This window comes from Lepisma saccharinum, chromosome 9 (assembly GCF_977018435.1).
Source record: "Lepisma saccharinum chromosome 9, izLepSacc3.1, whole genome shotgun sequence".
Lineage (NCBI taxonomy): Eukaryota > Metazoa > Arthropoda > Insecta > Zygentoma > Lepismatidae > Lepisma > Lepisma saccharinum.
In genome coordinates this window covers 45,017,337-45,024,456 of record NC_139237.1, presented here as the reverse complement: position 1 = coordinate 45,024,456, position 7,120 = coordinate 45,017,337, and the positions used below count along the sequence as shown (strand labels likewise).

Sequence of the window (7,120 nt, the reverse complement as noted above, 5' to 3'; positions counted from 1 at the left end):
GCGAGAAGGCAATCACAACACAACCAAGACCAGATACAAACACTTCTGTCAATCGAAGCTTCGGTATAAATACGGAGATACACCGACCATTAGATTCTAATCCACCAATCAGGTTCAACCTCTATGCCTATCTAATGCTACACTGTTAGAAGTTACCGTGAAATTTAATACATCCTACCGTAAAAATTTTACGGACTCGACCGTGGAATCGGAAATACTTCCATACCGTTTTAGACCAAGCCGCGCATGTGCATTTTGTGTCGCTTGTCAACTTTCACAGGCCAACATGGCCGAAGCGTATGTTTTTGTTGCTGTGTTGTGCTTCTTTATCGATGGTTGTGCTTCGAATGCCTGCGTGGAAAGTAAATCTACATAACTCAAGGTACGTATAATGTTTTTATTTTTTAACATAATGGAATGAAAATTCATTGTAACACAGTTTATTAGTGCTACATTATTATTATTGTACTGCTGTAATATGCAACGAAGCCAAAACCACGTGCATTTATTCAATTTGCTTGTGTAGTGGAAGATATAAATTCATCGATGTCTTTATCACATGTACCACATTGCAAATACCGGTCACTTTCATTAGGTAGTATACAAACGATATATGAAGTGCGTGTCTGTTGTTTACAAGTAGTACTCAGAAATTTTTGAAAGCAGAAACTTGCAATAGCCGAGTTACGGATGGTAGAAATGTTTAGTAACAGTCTCTGAGGTACAATTTTTTCTTACTTGACAGGTTTTGATGTTTTATGTAACATAGAATGTGCTTCTAAGCGCGGAAAGCACGAACAACCGCGATATTTGATCCCAAACCACAGCTCACGTAAATTAAAAACCTCCTATCTCGGAGTACTTTCGCAACTTTTTATTGGCCAAAATTGGTGTATGCACATTCAAATAGCTTAAAATACGTGCAAATGATAACGTCACCAAACTTAGCACTACTAACAATAGTTACACTTCTATTTTGGTTTTGTGAGTTTTAAGTCCTTCGTGTTTGATTTACTTTATTTTATAATACATTTAAAATGTAAAATTAATATTTATTTTCAATTATTGACTTTTATTATTAATATTTTGGGTGCACTTGCACAAAGCCTTCGAGCTTCCCTGCTTCTGGCTAAGGAAACTAGGTACTTTACTTCACCATAACTCATTTCCCTGAGCTAAAAACAGCAGAAAAGCTACATAAACAACTTAATCTTTATAAAAAATGCAAAAACTTTCACTTGGTGGTACAGAAAGTCAAGGGTACCTAACTATTCATCTGGCATAACAGCCTAAAAGTACTGGCTGAAATTGTATGGATTTCATCAGTAGTGACTGAATGATACTGTTAATCCTGAACCTCCACACATAAATAATTCCAGGGAAGGGTTTAAAAGCTTTACGGGAAAAAAATGACACGGTGTGCTTCAATTGTCCCCTTCCTTCACTTATCCTGTACACTGAAAAAAAAATCATGGAAATTAGTCGAAATTTATCTGAAAGTCCCAAAATTATAGTAAAATTCAATATTGGGTTCTAGACCCCATCAGAGTAAAGATATTTTGATCTAGCTAAGGTTATCTGTTTAGAAGTATTTAATCCCATGGGAGATTTATAAATGAAGAACTGGTCTCCCAATATTGTTCATTTTATTCATAATTTTGTATTTAGGTAAGTAGAATTACATAATTTTGACAAAATGTCAAGTGAATGGTTAAAAATACAAATTTATGAGTAATTATAATAGTGTACATTTACACAAGTTGGAGGTGTTATATTTAACTTTGTATGTGAAAACAAAATTGAAACTTAGAAATTTTTATCTGCGGAACACTGAGGAATTTTCTAAAAAAATAAGATGGCAACATTGATTTTCACTAATATTAACTATTAACTATTAACTATAACGTATTGAGCATCCACTTAAAATCCTTCTGCTAGTTCTAAGCAAATAATGTGAAGTAAAAGCAAAATTTTTGTAATAATTCAAAATTCCTTCGGTTTTGCGGCATTTTCCAAGAATGACACTTTTACATAAAAACTGAGTGGTACTGACATGATAGATGTTAGTTCTTGGTGTTATTTTGTATTTCCCTTCAAGTTTAAACTGTTTATGACTGCAACAATTAGCATTCATGCATATTTAACTGTAATTAGGTATCTTATGACTGATTTAAATTTTTTTTTTCTCTCGCAAGAATTGCAATTTTGGACAAAATTTGGATTTAAAGTTCTAGTAATCAAAACAATGACACAATATAAGTTTAATACAGTAGATTTAGGTAATTTATGGTTTGATTGTTATCATTAAGTTTAAACCTGTTCAAAATTGTTAATAATTTATGGTTTTCATGCTCAAAATTCATTTAATTACAGGTTTTTATGAGAAATTCTGATTTTAAGTCTGGAAAGTAAAAGATATGCCAAGAACTGTGCCAATGGGTAGTGAGCTGTGAAATTTCTGTGGGAGGTCCTAGAAACTGCATTGGAACCTCTTTTGGACAAGATCCACAAGTAAGTTGCTTTTCATGTTTTCAACTAGAACCTGAAGCAACAAAATACCCACCCCTCCTCCCATTAGAAATGGATCCAATAAGTTTTTATAAGAAATTTGAAATGTTACTCACTCAATGGTTGGAAGTTAGCTTTAAAGATAAATAAAATAAATCATGGTAAAGGTTATTGAAAGTTTTCAATCTTGTGTTCTGACAACTATTATTCAATCCCTTTACCTTTACTTCCCATGTGAATGGCTGTATGTGGAAAGAGTGGGTCATGGAATTGAACAATTACTTGAATTGATACTAACACACAGGGCCTACTTTTTTAAAAATGCTGCCAATTTATCATACAAACTCCTGTAACTATTTAACGTCAGAGTGGGCTTTCCTTAAAAGTGGACCAATTGACATTCTTTGAAATAACCCTTACGTGTATTGAATGCAAGTTGTTTTTTTTTGTTTGTTCATATATTTGATATTTTGAATGAGATTCTTAAATTTATTATTGTTATTACAGGATCGTCCCTAATAGAATGCATGGAAATTATGCTTTCAATTGAGCAAGGATTGATAGAATGCTTGGCTTCCTAAATGCTATATCAGTATCCATTTCAAGCATGCAATACATTGGAGTTTGGCAAAAGGTATGTTGTATCATGTGTGAATGGAACACTGCACAAACTTTCACATAATAATTAAAAAGCTCCAAATTTGTAGTTCAAATATTTTTAATTCTCCTGAAATATTCACATAAATTCAGTGCATAAAACAGGTGGTTGGGTCAGTGGCAATGTGGTTTTAGTGCTAGGCCCATACTTTAATCACCAAACATTCAGAGTTTGAGTCTTCTTGTCAGTATGGATGTGGTTTGTTGTGCAATGAGATGCATAAGAATTGCAAAGTAAATTGTCCATCGCCTTGTTTATTGCCCTTGTTTTACGAAATGAGTGCTTAAAAAAATGAAACAAAATGTCAAACAAGCTGCTGAAAATTTCTACACCAGCACTTGCATACATAAAAGGTCAGTCCCTAAAAACACGAGAGAAGCAAGAGAAATATGAATGATAGTTGTTATGGACAATTTGCTTACCCAATACTTGTGCATCCCACTGTACCATTTATTATTTAATCATAATATTGGTCATTTCTCATCTTAGTATTGTCTCTTAGATCTAAAAGATGAATGGTTTAAACACTGAATGCAGTACTGGGTTTACCATATGATTTGGCACACACGGAACGGAAGTAAGGTAAAGCCCATCATGCACCATGACATGAAGGCACAGCGCAATGTAGAAGTTGGGCCCCACCAGTGCTGTGATACCATAATTTACCACAGCTATACACTAAATTTCATGAAACGTTAAGTGGAGACCATGTTTCCATTAAATATGGATTATGTTTCTATTAAATATATGGATGAAATCTGCAAACTTCTCTAAAAATGTGGAAAACGTGGTGGAATACTGATGATGATGATGATATATGTCATTTTACAAATAAAAACAAATATGGAATACATATTTTCATGATTGCATTTCAACATGCAGGCTACAGTACAGCATGTTATTGTATCTCCATTTCTTGTTTCATTGCTTTTTTGAATTTTAGTTTTGTTTTCTGTTAACCACTTTAATCATACTCGTAATGACACTGAAAATGAAAACTTGCAAAAACGTACATAAGAAGTTATCTTCTTGTTTTGAACTGACATAATGCAGACTTCAATTGTCTCATGGCAGTAAAGACACCCAACTAACTGGATTGTCATGGTTCACGTAGGAGATGTACTGCGTAGAAATTTTTGCAAAGAAAATTCAGGCTTGACCAGGACACAAACCAAGTTCTTTGGCATACCATGTCATTGCTCTACAGACTGAAATAAACCAGGGCTGGCTTAGTAGCTAAGTTAGTATAGTTACTTTTTCAAATTAGTTTACTCTATGGGTAACTGGGAAGGGAGGGGGTGAGACAGCTGAAACATGGTACTGATCACATCATCTCCACTGTAGCCAGTAGATAATGTGGAACCATGTGCCTTCATGGAATGGTGACAATTTCTGCCACCTTTCCACATATGTATTTATTTTTTGAGGGAACTGTATCAGTGGGAAACTACTACTGAGCTTACGCACCACTGAACACCTTTGACAATGTTATTCTGTTACTTGAGAATTAATGAAATTTTAAATTTATGCTGCTGCAATAGCATCTGGTTTTGTATCAAATTCCTTAATGGTATATTTCTTCTTCCCAGGTGATTTAATCCAGCAGAAGGGTCCTAAGTTAAGAAGAAAAAAGCACAAGTGCAATGTAGTAATTATTTGACAAAATGCAAAGAAACAAGTGTAAAGTGAAAATAAATAAAAAGTAAATTATAATTATGTACTTGGTTGATTTGAATAAATTATTTATATTATTTGAATTATTATATCTCATTTGAAAATTCCATTTTTAAAACTAAAAAGTATTTGAGGATTGCACCAATAGCAGGGATGGAAGATTGGTAGTAATATCAGTAAAATCCAGGTTTTTTTAAATCTTATTTTACTTATTTATTTATTAATTTTTTATGTTGAATTGATTCTCTTGGGCTATCGATCAAGTGGGTTCTGCAACTGTTTCTGAGCTTTTGAGAATAATGCCACTATCTTCAGGCTAGAATTACTTATTTACCTTTACCCTGAAGATGAGAATAAAGTCAGATCTAGGAACTTCTCAGACTTTTGTAGAATTCATGTGGTCAAGGAGAGAGAATCTTTTCATCATTTGCCTACAGAAAAACTTCGGCTTATTATAGTATTGTGTGTGTTTATGAGTGCAATTTGTGATTTACTTGTTGCATTGTGAGGAACTTGAAGTGAAATTATTTTTTTTCAGTTCAATTACAGATATTTTTGTAATATTTCCTAATTTAAGTAATAATAATTATTGTACTAACAAAGTAGTCTCATTATGGAAATGTATTTCCATAAATGCTAAAACATTGAAATTTTAAGGTTTGAGGGCTATGTTTTCCTTTCTGCTTTCTATTATGTTATTCACAGGCATGGAAGTCTGCAGAATTTTTTCCAGGGAGGGGCAAGTAAGGTAATTTTTTCCAGAGGGGGGCAAAGGACACATATTTTCCTCCAAAATAGTGGTGCCCTCTCAAAAAACAATATTTCAGTCTGAAATTATCATGTTTCTTCAACGAATTTATAATAATTAACATAAATTACTGTGATTGAAATGAAATTATGTGTGAAATATATAATTTTTAGGTACATATTCATTTTCCAGGGAGGGGCCATGGCCCCCCTTGCCCCCCTTCTGGACGCCCATGTTCACAGGATTCCTGAATATCTGAAAACACTGAGAATTTGTTTTTTGCTTGGAAGGATTTTAAACATATTTCACCTTTTTCCTCATAACTGTTTTTCTTTGTGAATGTATCATATCCTTACAATGCATTCGCGCACACATACATATTGTAGTAAATGGAGAGGTATAGTTTCAAGTCCACTTTATGTTCAGATAGGCTAATTGGGGCTGGACCTACAGTTTTGAAGTGGAATCCAAACCATTGCATTATGCCTCCACCAGGGTATTGAACTCAGGACTCGATCACAAGGTAAGAATAATAGCATTGTGCCATCAGAGGGCCTGGAAGTATCTAATAAAATTATTAAAACATTGCCTTCAAGAACATGTTAATTTTGTCCAATGAAAATGTATGACATTGATGGTTATGGAGTTGGTGAAATGCTATTTTATTTATAAGTTGTAATTATTATTTTGGTATTTTTGTTTCTTTCTGCATATTGGGTTAAATGTGATAATGATTATAAATGACGGAATGGGTATAATAAATACAATGATACTCATGTATGAACTGGGTTTCATACCTGGCACATGTAGCTTTATGCGACGTTAGCTCACCAGTCCACTACAGAAGCCAGAAGGGGACTCTAATACGTAATTCGTAGTTCAGTATTTCCCCCTAGTTAAACAGGTAATTTTTACTTTCTAACTACTGTCGACCTGTGCAAGGGTACGTAAATCAATTGTGTGTTGTGCAAATGTAAAATTCTCTCTAAATGCCTTAGTATCGTGGAAAACGATGAACTGTGCTGCCAAGGAGTGTTTTAAGCACATACATTGGCAGTGAAATTGGAAATTTTATACCTATGCCAGAACAAAATCAATCATCAATATGTAATGTGAAAATAACTTTTTGACATTGTCTGGCCAAAAAGGTATCATTTTTTACATTATGCAAAAAGGTATTCCATCTAAATACAGCCAATTATTGTTTAAATTACGGCATTATGCCGTATTTTTTAAAAAACAAACTTGTTAAAATTACGGTATATTACCGTTTAATATACAGGTATCCGTAAAAAGAAATTTACGGTCACCGTAATTTTTACGGTATCTGGATGGCAGCGAGAATTGACGGTCTTGGACCGTTTTTTTAACTGTCAACTTTTTACAGTGTACCCTTCCAGCAAAACACGTGTATGTCCACACACACGCACAAACAAACACAACAGAAGTGAGAACGGCTTGAGAACATTTTACATCTGACAACATCGCCTCATTTTTTGTGCGCAATCCTGTACATTGTGACAGCTTGTCAA

The 7,120-nt window shown here is 33.7% G+C and overlaps 1 long non-coding RNA gene across 1 annotated transcript; it reads left to right on the top strand.

Moving 5' to 3' along the window:
• Positions 1-271: 271 nt before the first annotated feature.
• LOC145992648 (uncharacterized) lies at positions 272-4,923 on the top strand. Its single transcript, XR_014442186.1, has 4 exons — positions 272-382; positions 2,374-2,511; positions 3,016-3,142; positions 4,756-4,923. It is a non-coding gene; the product is annotated as an uncharacterized LOC145992648 (long non-coding RNA).
• Positions 4,924-7,120: the final 2,197 nt, after the last annotated feature.